Source organism: Camellia sinensis, chromosome 6 (genome assembly GCF_055761805.1).
Source record: "Camellia sinensis isolate YWXY chromosome 6, ASM5576180v1, whole genome shotgun sequence".
In the NCBI taxonomy this organism is placed as follows: Eukaryota; Viridiplantae; Streptophyta; class Magnoliopsida; order Ericales; family Theaceae; genus Camellia; species Camellia sinensis.
The window spans coordinates 159,181,685-159,197,631 of NC_138966.1; the positions used below are offsets into that span (position 1 = coordinate 159,181,685).

At 41.0% G+C, this 15,947-nt stretch overlaps 1 pseudogene; it reads right to left on the minus strand.

The window, feature by feature from the left end:
* Positions 1-10,838: 10,838 nt before the first annotated feature.
* Positions 10,839-15,696, minus strand: LOC145793743 (monooxygenase 1 pseudogene; annotated as a pseudogene).
* Positions 15,697-15,947: the final 251 nt, after the last annotated feature.

The following is a 15,947-nucleotide window of genomic DNA, read 5'->3' on the forward strand; positions in this document are numbered from 1 at the left end:
TGATGCTTAAGTTTTGAATCATGTATGCATACATGCTTGTATGTGCATTTGGCCCCATTTCCATAGCCTTGGGCCACTATTTTGGACCTAGTAGAGAGCTGTCCATCTTGGTGTAAGTCCCTCCCTTGCATGTGGTCGCATGCTTGCCCTGTGTGTTGTTGCATATTTGGCCTATCGCATGTTATGGCATGCTTGAAACACTTTGCATTTGGCATGCATTTCCTTGGTCAAGTTGCTTGACATGTTATATGTCTTGCATACTTGCATGTTTTAATTGCATCTTGTATGCTTGTCATTAGCATAGTTGTTCCATGCCTTGCATGCTTGTTTGCTTAGGTTGAGTGCCTAGTGCGCATTGCTTGCTTGCATGCTCATGTTGCCTACTTAGCTAACATGCTTAGGTTGCATTTGGCATGCATGCCTTGCCTCTTCATCAAGTGATAGAGGTTGGGCCTTATGTATTTATTTGGTTTGTATTTCATTTGAAATCAAAATGCACAACTTGGCATCTTGGGCCATCACGCATTGAAATGCGCGATTGGTGGTCCGAGGGTCGAGGACCATCCTCCTTTGAGTCATGAACATGATAAGGAGGGTGTTGGTGCATACATTTGCTTGAAATGCATTGCCATGCCATGTTTTGCCCTCTGCTGCTGTCAAAATAGGTTTCTGCAGACAAATTTGGCCGGTCGACTGAATATAGTGCCGATCGACCAATTATGGATGGCCGAGATCTCAATAAATGGTCGATGACCATTACCTTATGGCCGGTGGTGTTCCCCTTGGCCGGTGACCCTCCACAGTGTTCAGAGAGTGTTCCTTGGGAATTGTGCAATTTTTAGAGGAGCAGAGCAGGGTAAACAGAGGCAGCTTGTGCATGGCATTGGATTTTTGGGCGAAGCCAATCTGAACATGCGTGCATCCCTCTTCCCGAGGCCCTTTACTGCTTTCAGTAGCTTAATTGATTCGTTAATTAGTTAAGTGTTGTATATTTTAATTAATTAGCTTGTAGCTTAATTAATGTGTATATTCTTTTGGTCCCTCCGAGCGAGGGCGAATGTGTAATAAGTGTGGGTGTGTGTGTGCATGTCTTCCAACCCCCACTTCTTTCTCCCTTTTACCTACCTGCTTTTGATGGTTAGTATTAGGTCATACTTAATTTAGCATACCTTATGTTATGCATGTGTGCATCCATTCATCAGTATTGCATGCACCGGCCTCGACGCATCATGCTAACCGCATAGTATTTCAATTCCAAACTTGAATACGTGCATCGAGTTGTCGCATTTCACATGTCATCCTTAGATAAGCCGAGACTATTCTAATGACATTCAGTATGCGATGCATTAGCCATTTGTTAACTTGAACTAGGATCATGAATGATTACTAACTAGTTCATTACTTTGGCACGGAGTACGATGTAAGTATTTATGCTTTAGCATCTCGTATGAGTGTGAATGTTAACATGACAACATGCTTACCATGTGGCTATGTTCTTATGTGATATTACTGCTTGAATGCCTGCGGGTGAAGGTTGGATTGTTTGAGTTGGAACAATTCATTGAAATCCGTGTTTTAGCCTACTCGTGAGTAGCAGATTTCAAATCATTTCCAAACAAACGGATATGTAATGCTTTGTTCCAAATTAGGCGATCTAGTCTATACTTTTGTGCTGTGCGCATCACATAGTAAATCTAGGCTAATAACCAGAATAAGAACGCATAATGTTTTCAAAACAAGATATCATGGTTAGTAGAGGCCGATCTTCGGATCGGGCGAGAGGGGGTGCTCATAGCTGACCTTCCCTAATCGTACCCAAGTTCCCGAGCCGAGATAACTTTGGTGATGATGAACACGTGGCCTTAGGAAAACGAGTCAGGGTTTCCTAAATTCCCCCAAAATAAAATATTTAGGTGGCGACTCTGTATCTGGCAAAGCAGTCCATGTTTGGCACTTCTTTACAAAAATCTGTTTTCAAAAACGATTTGCCAAATTTGAACTCTTTGGTTCAGATTTAGAACCGTGACAATTTGAGTCCGAACTGTAGTGAGCCCCAACAAACAAATCGGGATTTCCCTCCCGGGACGTTCGGGGACGTCTACACTGGTCGACCGACCAGATAGAGTGCCGACCGGCCAAAACCAATGGCCGGTAGCAACAAAACAGGACCGGTGGCCTCAAGCCATGGCCGGTGAGGCATGGGAATGGCCAACAAGCTATTTCCCACCCTCAGAAGCAAAAACACAAGTGTTTGGTGCAAAACCAAACACAAAACGGGGCAAGTTGAGAGGTCTTGAGGCAAGGCGCGTGGCCGAGACCTCTGAGAACTCAGGACGAACACAAACATGGATAATCATCGAGTGTTCAAACGATGACATCCAAGTCTTGAGGACGGTCAAAAATGGGGTGTCTACAATAATGTATGGTAATGCTCTCTACAAAAGAGGGGGAAATGGGTTATTGTTGGAATGTTTAGGCCCAAACGAAGCATTGACAACTATGGCTGATGTTCATGAAGGCATCTGTGGTGCTCATCAGCCTTGTGTGAAGATGAGATGGCTGCTTCGAAGGCATTCCTACTATTGACCAACTATCCTTAAAGACTGCATAGAATATGCAAGAGGTTGCCAGGTATGCCAAAAGCATGGCACAATAAGGCACGTGCCCATAACTGACCTGCATGCAGTTGTGAAGCCTTGGCCATTTAGAGGATGGGCCATGGATATGATGGAGAAAATGCACCCACCCTCTTCGAAGCATCATTGTTTCATCTTAGTGGCCACTGATTACTTCACTAAGTGGGTTGAAAGTAAGCCATACAAGGCTGTAGACTAGACTGAAGTCATTGGATTCATTAAGAAATTAATCCATAGATTTGGTATCCCACAAACTATAACTGTTGATAATGGAGCTGTATTTGATGGGAAAATGGTAAAGTCTTTTGTGGCAGAGTTTGGAATTAGCTTTGTTAATTCCACCCCCTATTATGCACAAGCCAATGGTCAAGCTGAATCATCCAATAAGTCTTTGAAAAAAGGAATACAGAAAGGTGTGGAAGACAATCCTAGGGATTGGCATAACTTATTGTTGAATGTATTGTGGGCTTATAGGGAGAACTTATAGGACTTCTCCAAGGTTAAGCACATGAATCACTCCTTATGCCTTAGTATATGGGCATGATGCAGTGCTACTTGTGAAAATTAATGTTAAGTCCTTGAGGGTGAGATGCCAAGACCAGTTAGATCTTAAGCAATACCATCAAAGTATGTACTTGGAATTAGAAAGTATAGATGAAGCTAGGATTCTGGCGTTAAATAACATTCTTTTCCAAAAGAAGAAAGCAACCAAAAACTATAATAAGAAAGTCAAGCACATTAGTTTTGATGAAGGTGATTTGGTATGGAAGACAATACTCCCAATAGGGATTAAAAGCCACAAGTTTGGCAAATGGTCACCTAACTGGGAAGGACCATATCAAGTTCATAGAGTCTTGCCTATGGGAGAATATCATTTGAAAAATTTGAATGGATATGTACATCCCAAGAAAATTAATGGCCCAGAAGTCAGTACAATGACAACACTCAAATGATAAATAAGAATTTTTATTTCATAAAGAGTTGAGTACATGTAGCCATAGATTGGCCCAGAAGTCAGTACAATGTCTCAGTTGTTCTTTTACAATAGATGCTCTATTCTGAAGTGATGGGAACAACTGAATGGCTGTAGCCATCTCCTGTTTTCGATCAGCCAGTCCTTGATTGGTAATCTGTAATTTGGTGGTAGTTCGATCTAAGGCTTGGTTGACTGCTGATAGTTCCTCTTCAAGTTGAGTTTTCTTCTCCAATAGTTGAGCTCGAAATTGGGAGATGGAGGAATGTTGTTCCTTCAATTCTGACACTTCAGTATGTACCTTGGAACGAAGCTCCGATCTCTCACCAATTTCTCCTCCGCAACCTTGGCAACATGGCAAATGCTGATGTAAAAATTAATGGTGGCTACTGCCTGAGATAAATAACTTGAGACAGCCATGCCGGATTGCTCAACAACCTTGCAACACCGGAGGAAGCCATCTTTGATTATAAGCCTTCTTTGATTATAAGCCTTTGTAAGGCTTCGAAAGGAATCCTCGAAAACGATGCTAGCAGCTCCAGACAGCTGTCCAAGTCTATTGAAGGCAAGGAAGTCTTACCACTAGAGGAAGAGCTCTCAAAAATTCCTAGCAGAGAATCAACTAGAACTAATGGCTCAGTCTCATTGCTAGTTATTGGAGAGGTGGAAGGTATGTCAAAAAGACTGGCTAGTCTAGCCTTAAAAATATCCACCTCATCCATTGACATGGAAGGTGCAGAAAGAGCTCTGGTAGAAGGAAGAAATGACTGCATAGGAATCAGAGAAGAAGGTGGAGTATCCTTAGCAGTCTCTATAGTTTTTGTTACCAGTTGGTCAAGAGAAGAAGGACTGGAGCTAGGCAAAATAATAGATGATGGATTGGAGAGCTACCAGTACCCTCTATATAGGAATCAGCTACCATCAAAGATGAAGTAACAGTTGGAATTTCCTTAGGAGGAGGAAGAGAAGGAGAAGCAGGGCTCGAGAGGGAATCAAATTGAGTAAAATCGAAAGACAAATGAGGGAGGTATGGAGTTAAGCCAAAGGAAAGAGATGCAGGAATACTTGACCTCAAAAAATGTATGAAGAACATGAGACCAAGAGGTGGAAGGATTGTTTGAATTGGCTTTGTAAGTTGAGGACTTTCAACTTCAAGAGAGATTGAGGGTGTCCTTGTAGAGGAAGGAGGCAGAGTAGTCATTCCTGCAAAAGAAGAAATACAAAGTAATGTCAAGTCTCAATACCAAGAATTTGACAAGAGAATAAAAGAATAGAGGCATGAAAGAAGTTGCTTGTTTCAGAAGTGGCAGCAATGATAGGAGAGTTACGAAGGGAATAATGCTCAGCAATGTGCTGCCTTCTCGTAGTTTCCCTTTGGATTGCATCAGCAGTAACAACTTCATCTCTTAATAGTTGCTGTTGTTGCCTTTTTTCAGCTCTCTGGAAAACAATTATTGCCTTAGAATGTTCCTCTTCTACTGCTTTGACAGCTGCCTCATGAGTGATGTCTTCGACCAAATCGGAAGGAGAGACAGTCATCTTCTTTCTCTTTTTTCTCTATAGTGGTATTTCTTGCTCTTTCTCAATCTCTCTCTCTTCAATCTGAGACTCAGACTCTTCAGGAGTGAGTGTTATCTTCCTTTTCTTTTTCCGCTGATGTTTGTCTTTGAGAATAGCTAGAGCTTCAGCTCTCTTAGGAGATTCTTCTTGTGGAGACCCTATACCAAGAGGTATGAATGTAAAGGAAATAGACAGAAAAGTCTAAAAGAAAAGAAACCTCAAAATACATACCTTTTTTCGAAGCAGCTCTGGTAACTCTAGCAGGAGGGGGTGAGGCTGTAAGAACAGTCTCGGTAGCTGTGGAAAGAGAGGGAATGTTCCTGGCTGCTGTTGGTTTAGCGTTAGAAGGCACACCTAGTCCTATTAGTAAATCATGAGGATGTATTGCTAAATGCACTTCCATATTGGTTGTCCACCAATTTGAAATCTTTTCAAAGCCAAGCCAGAGGGAAGAAAGGGGACAAATTTGAACTCACTCAAATCTTTCAACAGTTTAAATGTTGCCTCTGTTAGTTTTGATTTGGGTACTCTCAGGTCTCTGGCTGTAAGATGGACATTCGAGAGGCTGCAAAATGAAATGTGAATCCCTTGAGTAAACCCAAATTGCCTGGCAAACTGAGAAGGGCAGTATACCTCAGATATACACTTATAAGCTCGAGGGTTTAATGTACCAATGAACAGTTCCCTCGGTAACAAAATGGAAGCCCACATATCTTTGTGTGATGGGATGGAACACTCTTTATCAGCCAAGAATGTTTGCAGCCAAGCTGGTCCTTTGTTGGCATCAAAGGGGCAAAAGAAGGTGGCAGCTGGAGAAAAAGGAAGTTAATGAAAAAAGGTGAGGTAATAGGCAAAAGAAACAGGATAAAGAACAATTTTAGCATATTTTTCCCCATAAGTGCTAGGATCCTGAACTAGGAATTTTAAGCATTTGGGATGAAAGTCAGTAAAGTAAGCCAAGAGCCACAATTGGAGCACCCAAAGGGGACCTCCTTGGTTGATATCATGAGGTTTCTCATAGAATTGAGAGCAGGCTCTGTAAACGTGGCCTAACAGATAAGGGGCCAAGGCTATGCGTTTCTTCAAAACAAGGGCCTTTGCAAGTGGAGCAAATTCTAGCATAATTCGTTGGGATGATGTACAAAAAAGATATTTACACAATAAATATAAAATAAAGGAGAAGAGTTCTCGATTTCCCACATGACCCACCTTTTTGTTTTCAGCCTTTACGAAATCACTAAAAGAAGAATTCAAAGGCGGAAGAGAAAATTTAACCAAAAGGTTTGGGTAACTGGGTGTGAAAGGGGTTCCAAGGGTGGAAAGCCCTAAGAGATGGCAGATATCAAGAATGGTGGGAGTCATCATACCACAACGAAACTGGAAAAAGTTAAAAGCCATGTTCCAGAAACAAAGAGCGGCAGGAATTAAAAAAGGGTCTTCAGGGATAATAAACCTGGAAAGACGAAGGGCATCGAGGATGCAGAGTTCTTGTAAGTCCCATTCTCTTGCAGGCACAAGCCTATTGTACCACTCCTCCCATTCAGCCCTCAATGTCGGCCAGCAACGGTGAGGTCGGTTCATTCTCCAATTTTTCCAGTCGAGCCCCCCTTCATAGAGAAGAAAGTGGTCCTCCAAACGAGGGTATAAAGCTGGAAGTTGAGCGAGAGCTTCTTGAAAGATGGGACCTAGGACATATTCTTGTTTGTCGTTATGGCAAGGAACAAAGAGGCGTCCGTCTATAGCACTTGACCCATCAGCTGTAAATTTGGCGATCTCTTCCTCAATACATCTTTTCAAAGCCATGGTTAGGCTTATACGTTTGCCAGACGGTACTTTCAGTGAAGAAGAATCCATTGGTGACGAGCAGCAAGGAACAGAGGATTAGTAGAAGGGAAGGGTTTGTGTATTCAATAAACGAGTGAATTCAGTGCACGAAATAAAAAGGGTTTTAAAACCTTTGTGTTTGGAAAATATATCGTGGAATTCGTAAAGAAGTACTAAAAGTACAGATACGAAGAGTTTCCTTCAATATTGATAACTTTGGAGTGAAACACATCTCAAATACTGATGTCAGCTTCGAAATAACATATTTGGCTTCGAAACCAAATTTTGGCGTAAGAGTCAAATAACAAACGGCTTTGAAATTAGGAAGCCGGCTTCGAAACACATTCCACGCCTAAGGATACAAGAATGCTCAAGTATTTGTTTACTTCAAAAGGATTGAGAACCTGTTTTAGGGTTTTCTAGTGAGAATAAATCCTTCGAAGCAGCACTTGGAATCCCTCAAGGTTAGGAATGATTTGTTCTAAGTTCCAAACCAATAATTGGTTTGATAATATCCAGGATAGATTACTCTTTTAGAATAAAACAATACAGTCACTAAAGGAGGCCTCCATGTTTTTGAAAGTATGAATTGATGGTCGAAGCAAATATGGTCAATTTAAAAATGATTGATCACACTAACCATATGGTAAATATGGTTAACATGAGCATTAAGGAGTAAGGTTGTTAAATTTGAGGTTCTAATTCTGAAAGGGGACCTCCATATATTAGAAAAAGTCAAATTGGTTTCCAAATATTTCTTTGATTGTCAAGTTTCGAAGAGAAAATTGGTGAATTCGAAGCCATAATTCTGATTGGTCCCAGATAAGTGGAGTAAAATTAGACCATACCAAGCAAAAGAAATCTTTCTGCTTTATTAAGGTAAGTATGATTACATCAGAAGCCTTGCCTAGGTACATATTCAAGTTCGTAAAAGTAAGGAATAGAATAAATAACAAGATCATGGAACTTGTTCCAGCTATGGTTAATTAGCTTATGTTCTTTCTTTATTCTGTTTTCTATCTTCTTCAGGCTAGGATGCTGAAGTTGATATGCTCTTGCTTGGTAAAAAAGTTTTTCAGCTTTTATTTCAAACTCTGTCTCTTTTAGCCCTTGTTCTATCTCGTCCATATCCAGGTCATCCCAGTATCCAGAATCTTTATTCCTGAAATCATCGTATTCATCAATGAGGTTCTCCGCTTCGTACTGGGTATGAACTCGATTGGCTGAGATTTGGTCCAAGGACTGAGTAGTGGCGACAGAATTGTGATGCCAATGAAGGAGTAGAGAGAGTTGATCCAAGAACATTTGAAGCTCTGCTTGGGTGATGGGGTTGAGAATATGACTCCAGGTCATAATGTCATAAGCCTATTGAAAGTTCTTGAGATGAACATTGGCCTCAAGAACATTGAAGGGGAAATGGGAAAAGGCCGCAAGCAGAAGTTGGGCTAGCTTTCGCTGGTCTGTAGTAGGAAGAGATGGAGGGTGATAGGAAGGGAGAAACTGGTCCTCAGAGAGAGTATGACTCAATTCCTCCATCTTGTGAGGGTCTTGTGGAAGAGGAGGTGCAGGAGTTTCCATCTCGAAAGTAGGAGGAAATCGGGGGCTATTGACAATGTCAAGCCAGTCAGAAGAGCAAAATTTAGCCTTCTGAGCCAAGAATAAAGGGTTATACCCTTGTGCCTCTTCCGGGCGAGGAGTGGCATGTACTATTTTCATAGGCGTGGAAGATGTGTACCACGCTACGAGTAGGTTGTCTTCCAAACAACGTCGGCGGTCAATGGGCACGTGGATAAACCACCAAACTCCGAGCATCGGAAGGGAATTCTAGAGGGTCAATGAACTCGACAAAATGATGGTTGACTCACTCTCTTAATTCCGGCCAGCTTCCCCAACCAGAAGCCCCAGAAGAGGAAGAAGTTATAGCTTCATCCCACCTAGAAGGCTTTGGGTCAGAGCAAGAACTTCCCATGTCCATATTTGCAAATTTCTGAATCAAAGGATAGTGGATAGTGTGTTCGTAATCCAAAGGTTGATAATTTGCAAAAGCTTCCATGACTTGAATATAGGAAGGTGGGTAAAGGTGGTTAATCAATGCATGAAGATTCTTTTGATGACGAACGGTATTATCAAACAACTCTTCATATGCTTTATCGAGATAAGAAAAGGTCTGTTTGTCCATGAGAACTGAATTGGACTTTTCGAATACTGAAATAGTGAGCTTGTTTAAGGGATCGAAGAGAAGTTAATGCAAATGTTCATCAATGAATGACGGTTGTGTTTCTAAAAATGCAAAGCCCATGCACGTTCTAAGACGTGAAAAAATACCTTGATTCACTAATATCATCAAGTATTGGTTATATTAGTGCGGGGGGTAATGTCGGCTATATATTTTGTACGGGCCAATCACAGTTCGACGAGTGGCAAAATAAGGGCAATACGGGAAGATTTTAAACCTTCGATCGTGATCGTACACGTGGCAGTTAGTATTGGTTCTTACACGATCTGCGTAGCACTGGATCATCAAAGAGATATAAAGTGACGTGGCCTTAACGGTTACTCATACATTTGAATTCAAAATTAGGAGGGAAGCCTAACTGCATATGACATAGTGAAGCTAACTGCAAGGAAGCATGATTAGTGATCATAGAGGGATGGTTCGATGGTTAGAAGTCCACTTCGACGGTTGTCATTAAGAAGTATAAAGAGCAGAGAAGGCCTCGGAGAAACCCCTAGACTCAGATCAAAAGAAATCAGTTTTATCTACTTTATTTCCTTTCCAATTTTACATTTCCTGTTCTTTGTATTTCTGTACTTTCAAATTCTTGCACTGCACTTCGTTCATAGGAGTAGTTTCAAGTAGATTGTTGCTGTAAATCTCTACGAGGCTGACTTGGATCTTTGTAAGTCTTTCATTTTTACTTAATGAAATATTACAATTGTCCTTCCTTTAATTGTTGTTTATTTAATTCTTCCTAAACAAAGCTGCCAGTAAAAGTCCTCTTCATTGAGGTCGAAAGAACTAAAACACAATTGTCTGATAATTGGTTGGAAATTAACATTCTGTAAGGACTGATTGATCCTTGCTGGCATGCTCATAATTACAAATATAACCTTCGAAAGCCAAAAAGCCAACAAGGTTATAAACTTTTTAATTTTCTAGTAACTTTTCGACTTTTAAACTAAAACTTACTTCCCAAACGAGGCCAAGTCAAAATTAATTTCATAAAATTTCTAAAATGAATTATATTTTCTTAGATGAATTAAGATTTCATAATCGAAACTGTAAAAATCAAAATGAGAGAGGGCTTGACACCCCATACCTTTAATAAGTTAGATATTTTAGTTGGCTTTTTAACTATTTTATGAGATGGAAAAAATTATGTTTGAAATGATTTGTGAATTTTTTTTGTAGTTGAATAAATGATAGTAAGAGAAAAAGTAATTAATTGACGTGTAAGATGATTTCTAAAAATGTGGCTATGTGCTAAATCAATAGCATGGAATTGAATGAATACATGGACTTTAAAAATCAAGAAAACATCAGGCAAAATGATGAAATATCATTGACTAGATATATTTCGGACTTGATAGTCCCTATTTGGCAAGTGAGTTGGGTTTAGGCTGTGATTAAAAAAACGTAAAAACAAAAAATAGGCTAAATAAATTAATAAGACAAAATGACACATCCAAACTATAATTATTATACTCATTCTCTCATAAAAAAACAAAAAAGTTAAAAAATTCTTCCCAAACATAACTACTTTAGTTAGGCTAATAAGCCAAAAAGCCAAAAAGTTAAGCTAAAAAAGTTCTTCCCAAATGAACCTTAAATAATTTCTACTTAATTATAGGTTGCCACAATCATAATGGGTATGACCAAGTCTCTCACGAAAGAAGATGACCATCAAGACGATGCATAGAAGTTTCACAACCAAAGACGAAGTTTCTAGAAGCATCCCAATAACATATGTTTTCGTAGAAATCTGCACCAATCTCATCCTTCGCTCCCCAATGTATTGATCAAGTGCCACTGTAGACACCCCATTTTTGACCGACCTTAAGACTCAGACGTCACCGATTGAGCGCTTGGTGATGTTGCATATCGTGCTCGTTCAGAGGTTCCAGAGTCTCGGCTGCGAGCCTTGCCTCCGGACTTCCGGACTCTTTCATGCTTTGCCTCAGTTTGCGAACCAGGCTCTGTTTTCTCTTTCCGAAGGGAGGGAGAGGTCTCGTAGATCATCTCTCAATGGCCGTAGGCTACGTTTCGTGGTCGTAGGCCATTTTGCCCGTTTGGAGTCCGGTTTCCGGTTTTTCGGAGTCGTTGGCCGTGTGCCTCAGTTTGGGACCGCTTAACCACCTCCGTTTGCTTCGGTTTTTGGCATGCATCTTATTTTCTCCCTTTTGAGGGACATTGTGGCTCGAGAGACCAACTTCGTGGTCGAACACCACTTCCGGTGCCTAACAGTCAGTTTTCGGGGCCTCGGGCTGCGCGTTTCGGCCCCCGAACCTTCATTTTGCATCGGTTTGGGCTCATTTTTGGTGGAGACCTTATTTTCACTGCTAAGAAGGTCGTAGAAGGGTGGGAGGCCAGTAATTGTTCTGACAACCAGTTTTATTCCTCCATCGCCCTCCGTCGCCCGTTTTTCTCACTTGAAAGCCAATGTTGACCACCCTAAGGCCACTTTTTCCAGCCCTAAACCACATATTTGTGTTGTACACACATGGGAGGCCACCAATATCACATGGCCGGCTAGTAATTGTGTTTGACCCTTTTGAACCCCTCAAAAAAGTGGGCTTTTCTCTCTCCTGGTTTACTTTCTCCAGTTTTTGACCACATGGTTGTGTTGTGCACACATGGGAGGCCACCAATCTGGGGTGGCCGGCCACTAATACTTCTTGAGCCTTTTGACCCTTGGCCGGCCGGCCATGGGAAGGGCCGGCTGGCCACCTGCAACTTAAATACCAGGCCGGCCTTGCTCCCCTCCTCTGGTACATTACAAATCCGTATTTTGTTTCCCCCCAGATTGTGTATCCGGGGGGCTGCACTTTTGGGGGGAAATTTGAAATACATTTCCCCCCTTTTTTTCCCACACTCTTGCCTATATATCCAGGCCCTCCATCTCCCTTTTGAAGGGTTAGAAAGTTTGGTTTAAGCCTCCTACATTGTATCTCTCTCTCTCTACACTCCAACCCTCAAAACCTCTCAAATCCTACATCCATTCTACTCCATCTCCATGCCAACCAATCCACACTCCATTCCAGAAGCTTCAAGGCCATTTCCAGAGGTCAAGGGCTCCCAAACTTGGTCCAAGAGTTGTTGAAGCATTGGTCTTCAAGGGTAAGTCTTCTATCCCTCTCTTTGGCCCTATTTTTGATTAATATATTGGCTCCTCTTGTTTGCATATTTGGGCTCCGACCCTAACTGAAAATAGCATTATTTTGAGCTCCTTTTCATGTTTGTTTCGGGGCCTCTCCCTTTTTGAGGCTTCCTTTTTACACTTGCTTCTTTACCTCTCTTGTATGACTCTTTCTTGCATAGTATTTTAGGCCTATTTTTAAACTGTTTTGAGCTTGGTTATAAACTGTAAAGTGGCTTATTTTGAGCCCTTCTTAAACATTGTTGAAGGGATCTTCACTGTTTGAGGCTTCCTTTTTTCACTTGCCTCTTTATCCCTCTTTTGGCCTTATTTTTGCATGTTTTGTTAGCCCCTTGTGCTTGTATTTTTGGGCTCTGGTCCGAACTTTAAATAGACTTATTTTGACCCCCTCTTAAAGTTTTATCAAGGGATGTTTTCTTTTTGAAGCTCCCTTTTTGCTCTTTGTGTTTAAACCTCTTTTTAGGCCTTATTTTGCATGTATTTTAAGCTTGCATGTGCACTGTTTTGGGTTTGGTCACTAACTATAAAACACCATGTTTTGGGCCCTTCTTCAACTTTGTTGAAGGGCCCTCCTCTGTTTGAGGCCAGAAACCATCACTTGCTTCTTTGTCTCCCTTTTGGCCCATTTCTTGCACAATAGTTTAGCCATACTTGTGTTTGTTTTCGTGGCTTGTTGTAAGCTTTAAAGTACCATGTTTTGAGCCCCTATTCAACTCTATTGAAGGGCTCTTGGACATTTAGGGACAGAAACTGCTACTTGCTTCATTATCTCTCTTTTGGGGCCATTTTTGCATGTTAACTTAGCCCTATTTGTGTTCACTTTTTGGCCTTGCTTAAAACTGTAAATATGCTTGTTTTGGGACTTTCTTGATTCTGTATTCACACTTTGTGTTCAAATAATGCATTCTTTGCATAGCCATAGGTCATTCCATGTACCTAATTTCATGTTTCGGGTCTCATTCCATGTATCGGGTGCCATGTTTCCATGTTTCGGGGCTGTTTTGCATCGTATTTCAGCACTGAAATTTACATGTTTGCATACCATGTTTCATGCCTTACCATGCCTTGTTAGTGTTGCATGCTATGCCTTGGGTTCGGTCCTCGGTTTGCGTGCATGTGTGCACGCATTTTGAGTGTCTCATTTTTCATCTCATGGCTACTAATGTGAGTGTGGCTGAGGTCCACTCATGTTGGTGTAAGTCCATTGTGCATTGAGTATGCCATTTCATTTTATAGCACTGCGTATGCTTTGTTACATCGTGCATTGTGTATGCCATCTCATAGCATTGTGCGTGCTAGGTTGTATATTAGTTGCATTCATGCATGTCATGGATATTGCATTGTGCTTGGGATAGGAGTTAGCTCGAGCACGGGAAACGAGGGACGTTTCGTAATTCGAGTGACGGAACGTGTCTCAATTCCCAGTCACCGACACTCCGAATTATCCATGATGGAGTTTAGGTTTTGTTGTGTTTATATGTGCATTCATTTCATATTGAGTCGTGCAATTCGACTCCTCGGCCATCATGCATCGATATGCGTGATTGGTGGCACGAGGACCGAGGACTATACTCCCTGAAGAGTAGTCATGCATACATATGTGAAAATACTTTGCCATGCCCCTTTGTTGCTCTCTGTTGCAGCAAATCAAAAATCGATAGCCTTTCGGAGCTTGCCACGCATTCCAAGAACAATTGCAAACAGAGGCAAACCGGGGCATCGCGAGGGATTCTCCGCACAAGGCAACCCGAGCATGCATCATTCATCATCCGGAGTAGATTTGAGGCAGTTCTTGGCTTGCATGCCAATTTATTGCTTTCCTAATTTAATTTGTTAATTAATTAGGGTTTTGTACATATTTGCACTGTAATTATTTATTTGGACTGTATATTATTTATTTGGACCCTCTGCGCGAGGGCAATGTTGTAATAAGTGTGCGTGTGTGTGATGTATGTCTTCCAACCGCACGTCTTTCTCCCTTTTATTTACCCGCTTATGATGGTTAGATTAGGGCATGTTTCAATTAGCATACAGTATGATAGCATGTTTGCATTCATTCATCTGTTTTGCATGCACCGGGCTTGGCGCATCATACTAACTGCATTGTATTTTCAATTCCAAGTTGAATACACATTAGCTGTAGCATTTCATATGCCATGTTTAGAATAGCCGAGCCTGCTATAGTTGCATTTTTGCATGTGTTGCATTAGGCATTTCCGTATAATTAGGATTATGCATGGATTTCTAATTAGCTTCTGTTTTGGCTTGGAGTACTCGGTAAGTTTTATGCTTTAGCATCCTTGCATGCGTGTGAGTGACTGCCATGAATAGCATGCTTACCATGAGGCTATATGCTTATGTGATATAACTGCCTGAATGCCTGTGAGTCAAGGTTGGGTTATTTGAATTGGAACAATTCATCAAATGTGTGTTTTAAGCCCACTAGATAGTGGCAAAATGATGTTTTTCTAAGCCCACCCGAGGGTGGTAAATCCACGTCTTAGCCTACTTGCGGGCAGCACCATCAAACCACTTTAAAAAATAAACATGAAATGTTTTGTTTCAATTCAGACGATCCAGTCTATACTTGTATGCTGTGCGCATCACATAGTAAATCTAGGCTAATAACCGGAATAAGAATGCATAATGTTTTCAAAAATAGATATCATGGTTAGTAGAGGCCGATCTTTGATCGGGCGAGTGGGGGTGCTCACGAAGTGACCTTCTCTAATCGTACCCAAGTTCCCGAGCCGAGGCAACTTTGGTGATGACGGACACGTGGCCTTAGGCAAACGAGTCAGGGTTTCCTAAATTTCCCCAAAATAAAACATTTAGGTGGCGACTCTGTATCTGGCAAAGCAGTTCATGTTTGGCACTTCTTTCAAAATCTGTTTTCTCAAAACGATTTGCCGGATTTGGACTCTTTGGTTCAGATTTAGAACCGTGACAATTTGAGAGTCTGAACTGTAGTGAACCCCAAATGAACAGAACGGGACTCATCTCTCCCGGGGCGTTCGGGGACGTCTACAACCACTTCTGCTCTCCTCTGTGTTGCTAAGCATCTAGCCAAAACGATAGCATCTTCCAATGCAATTGAGCCTCCTTGTCCAAGAAATGGGCCCATTACGTGCATGGCATCTCCAGCAACTATCACTGTTTCTTTTATAAACCTAGCGTTTATAAATTCCCATGGGGCTTGATATCGAGTACCATTAAAAGTCAATGAATCTACGTCACAGTTTTGTATCATCTCTAACATTTCTCTTGGAAATCCCTTTACTGATTCTAGTGCTGACGATATGATTTTTGTTGTATCTTTTAACATTGTTGAATCTGCATGTATATATATATATATATCATCAATATTAGTAATGTTACAAACTCATAATTTTTTTCAAAAATACAAATGTGTGGCTTAAATTCTTTTTATACATAAACCGTACACTAGCTAAATTTTAATCACAAATATAGAAATTATAGATTAACATATCATAAATGTACAAAAGTATTGGGACAAAAAAAAAAAAAAGAAGAAAAAGATCTCTAATCATCTTTTTTTTTCTTCTTCTTCTTCTT